Source organism: Lissotriton helveticus, chromosome 11 (assembly GCF_964261635.1).
Source record: "Lissotriton helveticus chromosome 11, aLisHel1.1, whole genome shotgun sequence".
NCBI lineage: Eukaryota > Metazoa > Chordata > Amphibia > Caudata > Salamandridae > Lissotriton > Lissotriton helveticus.
The window spans coordinates 711,580,781-711,597,426 of NC_136072.1; the positions used below are offsets into that span (position 1 = coordinate 711,580,781).

A 16,646-nucleotide genomic window follows, 5' to 3' on the forward strand; every position below is an offset into this window, starting at 1 on the left:
CCAGATATGTTTGACTGTGTGCGAATGTGGGAGAAAGAAGTGCGTGAGCGAATGAAGGATAAGCAAGCCTTGATTGAAAAAGAACAACAAAAGAGTATCCATGCGAAAGCATTAGAAATGAAAAAGAAAGAAATTAAAGAGAAGGGAAGATGGGGAGCGTCTGTTACAGGTAAATGGCCAATACGCTGTCCGTAGACCTATTCATCCTATTCTTAATAAACGCCAAGATGATTCTCTATTATTAGATCGTTGTCCACCTCCGTATACTCTTCGTTCTGCTCCTTATGAGTCAGAAGAGAACTCTCCTACAGACCAGAACAAAGCTAGAGAAACTCGCTCGATGTTATCTGCTGAACGTGTGTCTCAGATTAGATCTGCTGCGAGTAAAGCCGTTCGTAGTACTGCCACTGTTTCTGAACTTTTAGATAGCATAAAAGATTGGCAGGAAAGGGAGCAAATATATTTTACCGATACATTTGCCGCAGAGGTTATCGAGCGGTTTAGAAAATATTCGATAAAAATAGAGCCCGATGATGTAGCAGCTGATTGTAAAAGACTACGTGAAGGTCTTTTTGTCTTCTCCCAGGTGGCTGACACGATCAGATGCTTGGTTAAACTGCGTGTTGAAGCAGCCCGTTTGCGAGAAGAGAAAAAGGCAGCAGGCGCAGCTGCACAAACATCCGAATTAGCATGGCACGAACTTCTACTCCTGAAACAGATAAGAATGTTGTAATTATTGTGAAACCCATGCGGGAAGCCGCGCCTTTATATGTTCCTCCTAAAGGAACGGGTACAAATGATGATAAGACTTCTGTAGATGCTAAAGGGTATTTTATTTTTAATTGGGTTTACATTCCTTGGAAGAGAGCAGATGTTATGGCCCTTAAAAATGCATTGCCTGATCCGCGAAAGAATCCAGCAGCCTTTTATGAGGAAGTTGAGGGTGCAATTAGCTCTTGTACTATGACTTTGCCTGATATTGATTTGTTTTTTGGACTAATATTACCACCTGATAGGTGGAGAACTGTGCGTAAAGTTGATGACCGTGCGACATTTGGAGCATTATGGAAAGATTTAGAGCAGTTAGATGAAGATAGAGAACCTGCACAGAAACCGTGTCAGTTAATTTTAAATCTTCCGGCAGCTATATTAGTTAAGTTAAATACGATTATTCCCCCTAAAAAGATAGATTGGACTGTATTAGCGTTGTGTAAGCAAAAGGCAGACAAATGGGTTTCAGATTTCTTTACACGCTTTGAGGAGGCATTCCACGATTTTAGTGGCCAGTCATTGACAGATGACACGGGTAGGCATCTGTTTGTTGACAAATATGTCGCAAACCTTTTGCCAGGAATAGCTAGTCGCCTAAAGGTCAGAGAGAGTTCATGGACTACCTCTTCTCCGGTTTCTCTCCTAACCATGGCTCAGTATTATGAGCAACAAGAATTAGAAGCTAAAAGTAATGAGGAAAAAAAGTATAAAGATTTTAAAACAAAGGTTATGTTGGCTCAAGCTTATGGCCCACCTTCTAGAAGTAATGATAGAGGCGGACGTGGGTCTTATGGTTCGTCCTTTCCTTCCTATACTCGTTCGAATTTGTCTGTTGACCAGTGTGCGTACTGTAAGAAATTTGGACTTTGGCTTTCTGATTGTCCAGTACTGCGTGCTCAGCAGTGTCCACGTGGTCGGGGACAAATGAGAAATCGCTCAGGATATTCAGGGCCTAGAGGAAGCGCGAATGATCGCGCTAGGTTTGATGCTAATACACGTGGACAGGATGGGTTTAACACTTTTGATAGACGGAACCAATATCGAATGACCGACTATGTGCCTTCTGATTTTCAAGATTCTGCTTATGCATAGGATTGCCTAGGATGGGGTAAGGAATCAGTTGAAGTTCCAGTAGATCAGAGGGGTCCCTATGTTACAGCACATGTTTTGGGTTCTACTGATCAGTTTCTGGTTGATACAGGTGCTACTCGTAGCACCTTTTCCAAACAATTGGTTCCAAGGGCTCCTCTGTCTGGCTTAACCATTACATCGATAGGTTTCGATGGAACACCTTCCCTTAGCCCATTGTCGAAACCACTTGCATTCCATGTTGATAAGTTTACTGCTCCATGTCCGTTTTTGCTATCTCCAAACACACCAGACAATATTATGGGTCTTGATATGCTTAAATATTTCAGGGCTACGATACGATGTTCTGCAGAAGGAGTACAGGTTATTTTGAATGACAACTGTTATGTTATATTAAATTTGTAAAGCGCACAGCTACTCAAAGTATCCCAGCGCTGACTCCAGAAAGAATTCAACACTCCAAACAGAGGACCTCAAAAAAGCAACGTTTTTAGTTTCTTCTCAAAGGACACAGGGTCCTGCACCCTCCGAAGTGCCAGCGGAAGCGCATTCCAAGCTAGGCCTGCTTTGAGAGTGAAACAGCTCCCTCCCAACCTATGGCGGTTAAAGCGAGGGTTCTGTATTAGAAGCTGGTCAGAGGATCGCAGTTGTCTAGAAGGTTTATAAAAGGCAAATCGGTTTTGCAGGTAGAGCGGGCCAAGCCCGTACAGGGCCCAATGGACAATGGACAGCATTTTAAATTTAAGACGGGACTCAACTGGGATCCAATGCAGGTGACGTAGATAGATCCGAAAACTCCGACTTGGAGAGAGTCCCAGAAGTAATTTGGCTGCCGGATTTTGAACTTCCTGCAGTTTCTTTGTCGGATATCCCAGACAGCCCACCAGGAGGGCGTTAGCATAATCTAGGCGGGAAAGGATCAGGGCCCTGACAACCGTCTCTTTGGCACCACCTGGCAAGAGGGGGAGAAACTTTCTCAGAATGTTCGGGGTACCAAAACATGTCCCTGTAAGCTTCTTCACATGGGTAGAAAAGTTTAGGTTTTCCTCGAACCAAACTCCCAAATTTTTGGCGAGGCCCTTCCCTGTCATAGGGCGGGGAAAGTCAGGTGGCCACAACCTGGCTCTGAAATCCTCTGGAAACGAGCCAAACAGGAGTACCTCCGACTTTTCTTCATTGCACTTCAATTGTGCGTTTGCCAGCCAACGAAACACAGATGGGAGGCAGTGCTGCACCACACTGATTGAGTCATCACCCCGTCTCTAGGAGAAAAGGAGCTGTGTATCATCGGCATAGGCCATCACCTTAGCCCCCAGGGACTCCGCCAGATACACCAGCGGAGTCACATAGATGTTAAAAAGCAGGGGGCTAAGTGAGGACCCTGCTTTTTAACATCTACCCTGTGATTGAGAGATCTTGTATTGTTAAAGAGGACATTGCACTAGCCTCACTCCCTAGTAGTTTGTGGGCAACTTCAGACACAAATGTAGGGCAAATGGTTATTCCGCCAGTGCATATTAGTGTCAAGGAGGGTGCTTCATTGCCAAGACTGCCTCAGTATAAAAATTCTCGAGAAGGAGAAGAAGCACTCACATGTATTGTACAAGATTTGATTAAGGTGGGGGTTGTTGAAGAAGTTCCTTACAATGTTTGCAATAGTCCGATTCTTCCCATTTTGAAAAAATATACTGACACTAGGATTTATAGATTTATCATCGATTTGAGAGAAGTCAACAAGAGTGTAGTACTGCAGTACCCTGTGGTTTCTGACATAACGACACAACTTACTTTGGTTCCTCCGACAGCAACTACATTCTCTGTGATAGACTTGAAGAACGCTTTCTTTTCGATCCCTATTCATCCTGATAGCCGATATTTGTTCGGGTTCACTTTTAATAATCGATCATATAGATTTTGTAGAGTTCCTCAAGGCTATACTGAGAGTCCTAGTATTTACAGTCAAGCATTGAAGAGACAGTTTGATTCCTTTACTTTACCTGAAGGAGTGGCTCTCATACAATATGTCGATGACATCTTGTTGGCAGCCGATACGCCTGAACTATGTGAAGAGTGTACTTTGTCTTTTCTTTATTTTCTTGCTACACACCATCATAAAGTGTCACGAAAGAAATTGCAATATTGTAGACCAAAGGTGACCTATTTAGGACACCTTCTGTCTAAGGAGGGCCGTGCATTGACACCAGATCGCATTCAAGCAATTTTAGACACCCCAGTACCTTCCACACAGAAAGATGTCCGTGCATTTATTGGTTTGACTTCGTTTTGTAGGCAATGGATATTGGGATTTTCACACATTGTTAAACCCCTGCTAGCGCTTCTGACTAAAAACACTCAGTTCCCCCTTCCATGGACAGATGAATGCCAAAATGCTTTTTGTCAGTTAAGACAAGCTCTTTGCTCTGCACCAGTGTTAGGCACACCAGATTACACGAAAGCTTTTACACTCTATGTACATGAGAAAGATGGATCTGCATTGTCAGTTTTAGTACAGACACACAGGGACAAACAGCGTCCTTGTGCATACTTTTCTGCCGTTCTTGATCCTGTTGTTTGTGCGTTGCCTGGATGCTTCTGTTCAGTTGCAGCAACAGCTGTGTCCATACGTCAGAGTGAAGGAATAGTTTTGTCACACAAACTGTTGGTGCTAGTACCCCATGCAGTAGATGCCCCTTTGAATCAGACTAAGAAACAGCACTTAACTAGTGCTCGTTTGACAGGATACGAATTGACACTGTTAGCACCTCATATTACCTTGAAGAGGTGTGCGACACTGAACCCAGCTACTTTGTTGCCATATCCTGTGACTCAGTCCCAGTCAAAGGAACCTCTTGATTGTATATTCCTTACTGAGGAACAGACAAAGGGTCGTATCGATTTGCAAGATACGTCCCTTCCAGATGTAGATGGGGAACTGTGGGTTGATGGGTCCTGTTTGAAGTTACCAGATGGCACGACTTCAGCCTCCTACGCAATTACTACACTTGAGACAGTAGTGAAACTGCTCGCATACCTCAGAAGTCGGCTCAACCAGCTGAACTATGCTTTTGGAGTGGTTCATGATTTTGGCCTACTCTGGAAGGAAAGAGGCTTTCTTACATCCCACGGGATGCAGATAATGCACAAAGAATTAGTACATAACCTCTTGACTGCGCTTACATACCCAAAGAAAGTTGCTATTATGAAGTGTAGCGCACACAAGAAAATCATTGACAAAATAGGACAAGGCAATGCCTTTGCAGATCGCGTAGCTCGTGAAACGAAGCACTACATCTATGTACGTAGTGAAATCACAAGCTGAGTGTTGGCATGGCGCTAGAGAGGAAGTACTGGATATACAGAGATCTGCTTCTGTGGAAGAGCTTGAGCAATGGTCTAAAGAAGGAATGTTAGACGATGAGGGTTGCTGGCGTAACAAAGAAATGAATAAGTGAAAATTGCCTGCAGCCTACTTACAACCTATGGTTCAAATGGCACATGGGCTGGCACATGTTGGAGCTCTAGCAATAACTAAATTGCTTACACAAGTTTGAGAGCATCCTGAAATTGCCAGCACAGCTAAAAGAGTTATAGAGTCCTGTTTGATTTGTTGGCAGTATAAACCTGGAAAAGGGACACGAACTCCTACAGAAGGGTTTGCTACACCAACCGAACCTTTTGAGGTTTTGCAGATGGATTACATCCAACTTGAACGCTGCAATAATCTAAAATATGTCCTAATGGTGGTATGTGCTTTTAGTAAATGGATAGAGGCATACCCTACGAAGGATAATACTGCTCTTACTACAGCAAAGGTGCTTCTGAAGGAGTATTTCCATAGATATGGTGTTTGTAAGCTTTTGTGGAGTGACAACGGACCTCATTTTATTGGGCAAGTTGTTGAGCATGTCCTGAAAGGGTTAGGGATCAAACAGAAATTCCATACAGTCTTCCACCCACAATCAGCAGGATTAGTGGAGAGGTACAATGCTACTTTGAAACTAAAGTTGGCGAAAATACTAGCTTCCACGTCTTTGAAGTGGCCAGATGCACTCCCTTTGGCATTGTTGTCCATAAGATCGATACCACATTCACAATCAGGTCTTACCCCCTATGAGGTGGTGTTTGGGAGACCAATGAATATCTGGGGAGTTCCTAATCCACGCCCCATACATGATGTTCCTTGCGTTCTGATGAATGATTATTTGGCACAGTTAACCAACAGTTTGATTTCGATTCATCAACAGGTTCGAGAGGCGCTTCTTGACAGATCTACTGGTGAGGCCCACAAACTCCGTCCTGGCGACTATGTGATGGTCAAGGTCTTCGATAGATCGAACAGCCTGGAACCGAAGTGGCGAGGTCCGGAGCAGGTGCTTCTGACTACAAGGACAGCAATTCGAGTGACGAACAAAAAGAACTAGGTCCACAGCACACACTGTAAGCGTGTGTCACCTGCCTTGGTGGAACCTGCTGTGCTGACCGACCATCAAGAGATTCTGGAGACTGAGAAAGGTCAAGCTATCTCACCTGACAAATCTGCGGAAGTCTTCCCGGACCACACGATTCCTGGAGCATCGCGATACCACTTGAGACCGAGGAAAGAATCTGCAGTGTTGGAAAAGACTGGTTGAGCTACCGCCCTGGGTTAGTGAAACGGAATGCCGATATGACAAGGGGGAGGGGGATCATCCCTGCGTAGTGTAGTGACACCCGTCTTGATGTTCGGTGAAGAAATCAGCGGCTGCCCAATGGATAAGAGCTCCAACTATTGTTTTCAACAAGTTTTTAGGAAGATCAATTATCGCTGGTACTGAAATTAATAACAAAATAATTATTTGTGCTGTAGGGATTGTTGTTGCCCTGGTGGTTATGGCGATATTTACCTGGTTTGTTGAGAAAGTGGCTCCTGCTCGACAGCTTCTTGTTGCCACAACTCCAGCTTCAGTGGAACATAAATATTTTACACTTCCCTACCATGAGCAGAAACATCGACAATCCTATTTAAATAACTCATTCATTCAGATGTTGCATCATACACACAATGCCACGAATGCTACCAACTATTGGGTGTGTGGAATGATACCTGCACACCAAAAGAAAGGAGGAACACCTTTTATTCCTCTACCGTTTTCCCATAATGGTTCATGTCAAGCTTGGTATGCCCTTTTGTTTGCTTCCGGAAAGCCCTCAGTAGGTCGAATTATCTTTCATTTGAATAAACTATGCTACCAAGATGAAGATGGTTATCCTCAAGCTAAAGGGACTAAATGGGAATGGGAAGAGTACCAACCGGACAATATTTCGACACCATATGTCTTCACGAATATGAGGAACATTAAAGACAATGGACTTTTTTGTAATTTCTGTGACCAGAGCTAAAGCAGAACTGTGTATAAGTAGTGTTGGGAGAATTCCAGTAGATAAACACAAACACAAACTTTATTGCTTGATTTAAAAAACCTTTGCAAGTTACAAAAGATAAAAAATATTTAAAAGTGTACATATGTAAAAAATGGAGTGCGAATTCCAGTCCAGTGTAAATAAAAGTAGCAAATATTATGCTGATGGAAGGTCACTTGGATCGATCACATCACGAACTCTTTTTTCTGCTTGATCCAAAAACCTGACCAGGGCACAGTTTAGGTCGGTGTTCCGGGGATCAAAGCATGCCAGAACTGCTGCCCTGCATGATCTAACCATATTTTTGTTCCGAAGTTTCCTTAAGAGGAATCGTCTTTCATGCAACAGGTTTGGGCAGAGGCATAGGATGTGTGTGATGTCTTCTTTGTGTTTCCCACAAAGTCGACAGGATTCGTGGCCGTTGACTCTTTTCCATTTTGGCAAGTGACACGACAAGTTGATGAGTCCCATTCTTAATTTTAAGAAGCTTAGTTTTGTACGTGCAGTAAATGTTAAGGTTAGGTACGGCTGTGGAATCAGCTGGACATAGGATTGCAAGGTCATCCAGCCGTGACTTATTTTTGCTAGCCGAGCCTTGTCTTCCACTAAAGAAAGTTTTTTAGCGCTTATTTTTGGAGAATTCCAGTAGGACGGAGTGAATGTATTTTGACTTGATTATTGAAGGAGCTAACAACAGTAGTTTTACATCTTCGCATAATTCGTATTTTGTATGTGGTAATAATGGATACTATCAATTACCTGTTGGGTGGTCCGGGGTATGTTACATATCATTTTTGTTACCACCCGTGTTCTTGGCCCCTCCATCATATCACCTGAATTTAAAGCTGTAACATGACATTTCCAAGAATAGATATAAACGAACAATAAGTACAGATGAAGTTGACCAGACAGATACCACTTTGCAACAATATGTCGATTTCAAATTTTTTTTTTTTTGTGGGTGCTGCATTGAATAGCAGAAAGATAACGCGATTAACTTGTGTTGTGGAAGCTGTCACCAATCAAACAGCAATGGCACTTGGGAACATTACAGAGGAGCTACAAATTGCGAGGATTGTAGCACTCCAAAATCGAATGGTGCTAGATGTGATTTTGGCTGGTTGAGGTGGTGCATGTCGCATCATCGGTAGCAGTTGCTGTGGTTTCATACCTGATCACTCACCTTCAGTTTATGATGCAATCTCTAAACTGCATAAGATTGCTGCAGAAATTCACCCAGAGACTGGTACATGGACATTTTCAAACTGGATATGGATACTCTTTGCTACTTGGGGCTGGAAACTACTGACTATTCTATGTATACTACTGGTGATACTATTTACATGATGTACTTGTATACAATGTGGTCCTATGCTTTGCTCCATGTGCATCACTGCTTGTACACCTGCCAAAAGAAATATTGCAGATATAAAAGCACAGCAAATGTTAGCTAAAGAAATAGCTGAGATGATGAGCATCAATGTACAGGATGCATATCTAGATTACCCCAGATATACAAATGTCTTCAGCTAATGCTGAAAGGGTCGTCTGTTGTAATTTGGCAGCGATTAGGCTAAGCATTAGCAGAAGACATCTTGTATTTAGAGACTATCTTGTCCATTTTGCGGAATCCATTTTGTATTTCTGTCAGCCATTTTGTTTGCCATGTGCTCGCCATGTGCTCTGTCCTTCCTTCCTGTTAACTGCTCTTGAAATCTGCCTAGAGACGAGATATATTTAGCCTCTTCTGCTTCACACATGCTCAGTTGAGCTTACAGCTGTCCTCAACTTGTAACTGTCAGGATGTGTCCACCAGAATTAGCTAACTGTCAGCCTCTCCCACTTGTTGCCAGCACACTCTCTGTATGACCTTGTATGTATTTGAAACCAGCATTCTGTACTTTTACCGCCTTCCTTTCTGCCCCTGTGTGGTATAAAAGGACCAAGCTCCTTCCAGTCAGTGTGCGACTTCATGCATTACCGAAGGGTGCTGTGTGAATGTAGTTCCACCTCATGAGGTTTAATAAACTCTGTCTTTTCCATTCCAGTTGTTTCTGTGCCAGCTTCTTCCTATTGGTCTGAAGACTCTGTGCAGAGAAGGGTGAATCCCTTGCACTGGTAGGCCTTGCTGAGGCTCACCACCACAGGCAGAGCACTAGCAATCTATTTGGGGAGGACTCAGCATTTCAGAAAGATAGATTCTCTGTTTCTTACTTTTGGTCTTGCTGGCCAAGGGTTGAGGCCCTCAACTGCTATACGGTGTAGATGGCTGAAGTGCACAGTTATATCTGCTTACGGCGCAAGAGGTGAAAATATATCTGGGGTGGTCCAGGGAAGGTCTACCAGAGGTGTGGCAGGCTCCTGGGCAGTATTCAAGGGGCCTACAATACAGACCTTTTGTAGTATATCTACGTGTGTTTAAACAGCTTTTGTGAATCACTGTAAGTTGACTTTGGGTGGTAGGAGTACAGCAGCTTTTGGAGTGTCTGTTCTAAGTGCTGTGAACAATCAATGATGAGATTTTCTTTGTACTTTTGTTCAACAGCTAGAAGGTATATGAAATAATGTAGGTTTGTCTGCATTCATTGAAATATTGTTTTGCTTGTGAATACATGTGCTTTTGCTTCCGTATCGGCTCGCTAGGGAAGAGGGACACGGAGGTAATGCTCAATTACATACTGGTAATCTCCTCTACTCCGAGTTCTACCCTTCCCCGACACAGTCCAAGTTTCCTATCCCTCCCTTCTGAGGGGATTATGTCAGCTTCACAATGTTTAGGATTAAAAGATGTGAGTTCCATTCTTGTCTTCTTTCATACCAGGTGATAGGAAGCGACTGTTCCAACATCTTGAAGGAATAGGAAACAATTGTTTGAAATCTTTGTGATACGTCTGGAGGAGAGAGCTAGAGCTCACTGGGTGAGGACTGTGACGGAGAAGAGTAGAACTTGGAGTAATGAAGATAACTGGTAAGTAACTGGGAGTTCCACAAAACCAAAGTATCATTTCAAATCTATGTCCCATATTCATCTATAGCATTTGAAAAAACGTTCAGCTTCCTTTTCTCTGGCAGCTGGTTTTAGACTACCGATGAAATATCAACACCCGTACATGCTTTATGAAACAGGACCTGTGTGAGTTAGTGCTTAATTTGTAAAAGAATGAATATCTGTGCCCAAAATACTGCTCAGAAGCCCGCTGCTGGCCTTATTAAATGTCTGCATGCCAAATACTAAGGCTGCATAGTCTGGAATCCACCTCATGCCTCTTTAATCTACTATCAGACACTCCCTGCCACTTTATTTTACTCGTGCAGCTTCCTGCTTTCTGCCTTTGTGATGTTTTTTTCTGTCTTCCTTTTCCTCCTACTTTCCTCTTTGTTTGTTCCCCCTCTCTTGCTCTCTGTAAATGACTGATGAGAAAAATAAGTGCTGGTTCCCAAAAATGAGTACTGGTAGGCCACAGCAACAAGGGCTGGTTTTAAGGTGGTGTGACCAGTGCAAGGAACCTGCTGTGCTGGGTTGTGCCTTGATTAAAAATAACTTATGGGTTTTGAAAGCACCTGCTGCAGAGTTCTGTGTGTTCCCAACAGTTTTCAGACACCAATAAAAATGGCAGGAGAACTGAGGTGATTAATATTCCTGCTGGAAAGAGATCAGAGCTTTGCATAGTGGCAGTTTTTACTCATCATAAAGTAGAATGCAGAGGGTTAACATGCCTGCTGCAAAGAATGTGTAACAGGCAGATTGCAAAAAGGTATTATATGTGGATAGGTTTGTAAATATGCACTAAAGAAGGCCACCATGCCTTGTGCATTTCGCTAAAAATTCAAACTGGCTGAAGATTTGATAAATGACATGGTCCCACTTGACAGCTATGGGAATGACCAAACTGCCCAGTTTATACAGACGTGTTGCCTATCAACCACTTGGTTATTATGCACGATTAGCTATTCATGGGAACCGCCTTTACTTCCCGGATACCTCTGCCATTGCGCCATTTCGGTGTGCCAATACACCTTTCTAAATGGAAAACGCTGCCTCATGCTACGCTGCCTTTTTTTGTTTGTCTTAGGTTATTTTTACTTTGCCAACTTTTTCGTGTTAACAGGTACTGAATGCAGGCATTTCACAAGGTCCGGAAATGAATTATTTTTTTCATTCCCAGCAATGGATTGTCCTATGGAAAAAATATCATTATAAACCAGGTGTCTCTGAAAGGATATAATTGTCCACCTTAGGTTCTAGAGGGCCACATTTATGTCAGAGTTTCAGGGTAATATATATTTACATATAAAAATATAAATGGAATTCATTTTACAGTTAGTGATTATGGTAAAAATGTTCCATGGATCCCTTTCTCCTGGTCCTGCGTTAAAGAGTGTGAAGCGCAGCAAAGTCAGTGAGAACTCGAATACGAGGGACTTATAACCCACACTGACTCAGCCCAAAAGCTTTCAGAGGCACCTTTAGGAGTCCGACTGAGTCTAAAATCCACTTTAGGATGGAGTAAGGCCAAGGTCTATCTTTCAAACAAGTTAGACCTTGTTTGAAAGATTCATTTGAAAGCAACGTATGTGTTGCACAATATGGGTGCGGTGTGGTCAGTGCTTTAAATCAGAAAAATAAGTGCAGGTATTCATCAATTTGATCTAGAAAACACACAGGCATATCTGTAAAAACATTCGACAACACTTTCCTGCACCCATTGATGTGGCATCAATATAAAATGTGCAAATACGCTAATATACATTTTACAGGTAGAGAACAATTTCATATGTCTGAGTAAACTCTGACTGTGATATACGAATGTGCAAATATGCTGATGTAAACATTCACGGAAGATAATGGACATGTCAGGTCATGTGCAAATAAACTACACAGTGCAACAATGTATATCAAGTATAAAGTATATATATATATATATATTATATATAATATAAATATATTATAAAGACACTTTTGCCATCTGTCAAGTATTAATTTGCCCTTGCATTACCCTTGTTAATAGTCTCAAATTTCCTGTGTATGCAAATTCCTTCTGCACATATGGCACAAAGCCTATAAAGACAATGAATAGCCTGACTCCTACTATGACCCTCGCAAATGTTGATCCAGCATTTCCTGATCTTGGTTCAGTACTGTGTGACATTTGATTCATAGGGTGTGGTCTTTGGCAAGGCATGTGTGCTCTTGGTCAACACTGTGCAATTGTTAGCCCTCCTGGTGTGATCATAAGCAGTCGCTTTGATTTAGGCCAATACTGGGTGGTACTGAACCACAGATATTCTGTTTTGTTCCAGTGGTGTGTGGTTTTGGCTCAGGCACTTCAGATCTTTGCCCCCCAGCGCTTTTTTCACCATAGAGGACACAGCCTATGAAAAGATAAGGGTAAGCTGATAGAAAACATCACTTAGACCCTAATGGCAAAACACATGATGTAGGTGGAGGATTTTTAGCTTAAAATTATATTTTAACTTCCTCATACTTTTCCCTTCATTCTGAACAAATCTAACTGGAAAATAACATTATTGAAATGCATGTCTCTAAAAATTCTCCTGTGTTCCCAATATACTGCCAGGTATACAGTGGGTTCTGTATTACGAGGTGATGTCTGCACCACAGTTTTCAAGTAATCCTCATTTGAAGGGCTCCATCCTCGTTTTCTCTTATACACACTGGGTATCCATGCAGTTTGCTGTATGCATACGGATGGGCCAAATGAGACCATGCCAAATGATCACCACAATTAATTTGACAGATGAAGAACTGTGCACAATTGTCATCATTACACAACTCTGTAGTACAGCATTTGTGACCATAGGATTATTGGGGTTATTGGGCATTGGTGACATGGTATGTGAATATGGGCCATTGATGTAAATTGAACAAGTGCTGTTTCATAACGGTATGTGCTTTAAAATACCAGATGCACACTGTGTGATACTGCCACAATGCTGTGTGATCTTGACCTAACTATATATTTAGATAGACAGGACCGGCACAGTGTATTGAGCTGTAAATTTCGAACACCAACATTACCGGGAATTGTCCGTACATCTCATTAAATGCTGAGAAGCGCCAGGTTGATTATGTGGCACAATTCTGGTCTATTTGAAGAGAGTTGTGTATATATATATATATATATTCACTGAAAAAACCATAGGTTATAGACCATATATAGTTAGGAATTAGCATTTAAAAAACCTTATTTTACTCACACAAAACCATTGAAATTCCATATATAGTTAGTTGCACTAACTATATATCGCGCACCCGCAATCCACTGCTGATGATGTCACATATTACATCATTCATGACATGGTCAGTGACATCACTGATGACATCACTGATGACATCTCAAATGACATCACTGATGACATGACTGATAACAACATCCAGTGATTTTTTGTTTCTGTAAAGTTTAAATATGTCTTACATATTGAAGAATGAGTGGATGTGTAAGTGTCTGGACGAAGGATTTAGTAGGTGCATGACTGACTGTATGACTGAGTGATTAAATGTGTCTCACTGAGTGCATGGGTTAGTGACTAAACTGTCTTAATTTGTGCATCATTATGTCTGTTGTTCTATAAACTGCTGCATGTGTTGATCAGTAGCTATATGAGTAACTATATGGGTTATTGATTGATTGCCCAAGTATTTGTATGGGAGACTGAGTGTGTGTGTGGCTGGCTGGGAGGTGTATGACTCTGTGCAGATCAATGTGTACTTGTATCAATGATTGTATAAGAAGGTAAGTATGTGTTAGTATATGTTTGAAAATGTAAGGTGCTCTATGTTTAACTGTATAGACAAGAAAATGGAAGTGTCATTGATTCTTTACAGGACTGACTAGGTGTGTGAGTAACTCCATGGATGAGTGGCAGACTGTGAGTGTCTGTATAGGTGTATGAGTGCATATGATAGTGTTGTAAAGATGAGTGATTGTATGTATGAATGATTGTATGGGTGAATGAGTGAAGGTGTGTGTAGACGTAGGAATCAGTGAGTGCGTATGTAGTAACTAGTATTGGTGTGTCAATGGTTTCAAAAATTATACTCTGTATTTAACACTGGGTGAAACAGAGGTTATATTAAAATGTGAGGAGATGCATTGTATTGTCACATGAATGATATCATCAGTGATGTGGTCATTGATGTCAAATGAGATGTCATCAGTGATGTCATCAGTGATGTCATTTGAGATGTCATCAGTGATGTCATCAGTGATGTCACTGACCATGTCATGAATGATGTAATATGTGACATCATCAGCAGTGGATTGCGGGTGCGCGATATATAGTTAGTGCAACTAACTATATATGGAATTTCAATGGTTTTGTGTGAGTAAAATAAGGTTTTTTAAATGCTAATTCCTAACTATATATGGTCTATAACCTATGGTTTTTTCAGTGAATTTTCAAGGTTTTGTAAATTCTAATTCCTAACTATATATGGTCTATAACCTATGGTTTTTTCAGTGAATTTCAATGGTTTTTTAATAGCAAATATCATAAGCTGTCGAATGTCAAGTACGTGGTAAGTGAAAACATTTTCGTGTTTATGCACACTGATCTACTTTGAATGGTGCCCCCCTCATTTCTATTAGGAGTACTCTCTCTTTGCAGATAGTGAAAGGTAGTTAACGCAGGCCTTTGCCCCCGTTGTAATACGTCGTGCCTGATTCTCTCTCCATTTGATTGATTGTTATCCAAGCATTTACTGTTTTAGAATTGGTTCTCTTTGGTTCATTCTCTATTTACAAACAGACACAGAGTCGCAATACTCTGTTTAGTCTTTGCAGATAACGAAAAATCGTGTAAAAAAAAAGAAAAGGAATCGAGCAAAATCAGTAGGCCACTAATGGGATCTCTTTTTGACCTCGCTAAAATAGAAACATTAGGAACCACCCCTCATGACAAATACAAAACTAGTGAGATGAACTGAACTCCACACAATGATGGCTGCAAAACAGCTCGGCTCCGCCACCCACCCCGCCCAAAATAACGATAAAGAGCGGCTGCCATGATTGGTTGCGGAATGGCCACGACGGAGCTACGAAATGGTGGTGCTCTCATGCTAACCCCAGCTTCAGTCTGAAACATCCAGAAACACTGTAGACTACCAATTCGATCAGTTCCGGTAGCGCCCCAATGTAACCCGGTAGAGAAGAACTAGCCCTCCCCTCTTTGACTGATGGTTCTTGTTGCCTGTCCCTTCTGTTGTCATTTAACAGAACTATTTAGCCTGCTGAAAGGGGTTGTGTTCCGACCGCTGGTTGGTGGAGACATTTTGACTATATTCTGGACCTGCGTTGTCGCGTAATGCGTCATATGACGCGCCGCGTTAGCGCATCCGGAAGTCATCCGGGGCGCGACGCGCAGCGCGTAACGTAAGCATAACAAGTCATGTGACTTGTTAATAAAACTTTTCATTGGTTCATTTTACTTTTCTTATTCTAATGATGAAAGGCTTGGTCATATGACCTACAAATTACGCTTTTTATTACTTCCGAACATTATTTTTTCTTAAATATATGTTATAATGTTCCAGGCTAATGTACTTTCCCGGAAAATTTACAACTGTCCTGCAAGTAAAATATATTCTTTTTTCGAGAAAAAGAGCGTTTCTTCGTCCCATGACGGAGCCGTTGAGCAAAAGAGGGTCGACCTGCTGTCTTAGTCGCCGATACGCCTGAATATGAGATTCTTATCGATCACTTTATGTTGCAGGAGTAGAAAACACAACAGCCCTTGACCATTTATCTTTACTGCGTTCCTGCGTATTATACCTTTTACCCTTCATGTAATTGGTCTGCTTTATTTCACTTGCCTTTTAATGATTCTAAAACAGTGACTATTATTAAAAACTTTACCAATGTATATACTACTACCATGTTTTCTTTTAAAAACCTTTATTGTGAAAATTTCATTATACAAATACGAGCCTATAACCACGTGGGCCGGCCACGGAGCAAACTGTAATCGTATATGATGAGTAGACATTTACACTGTAGAGGAACGTAACGGGCGGGCCATTAGGTTGCAAGAACTAAGGTGTCTAACAGTTGCGGAATCGGTGGACGTACATTTTATAATTAAAATACGACAGGGCCAGTTACAATAAAATTATCTAGATATACATTTGCGGGCAAGTACCATGGGTGACGTTAATTCGAACTTTCAATAGTACAGTAATCAATAACACATCAGAACTTAATATCAATAGGGATGTCGAAATATTCAATCAATTCTCGTCCCCGCCCGCCATATGCTTCAAAACTGCATACGTATCTCGTGATTTCAAGGTTCTGCAACCAGTACACAACAAGGAGTTACGAGTCCCATTTATTCCGGCGCCATTTTGGGCGAGGACGGGCAGGTCG

The 16,646-nt window shown here is 41.7% G+C and overlaps 1 protein-coding gene across 1 annotated transcript in view; it reads right to left on the minus strand.

Moving 5' to 3' along the window:
• Positions 1–16,646, minus strand: part of LOC144790876 (uncharacterized) — a 128,039-nt gene that overhangs the window by 16,844 nt on the left and 94,549 nt on the right. The gene's annotated exons all lie outside the window — the stretch shown is intronic.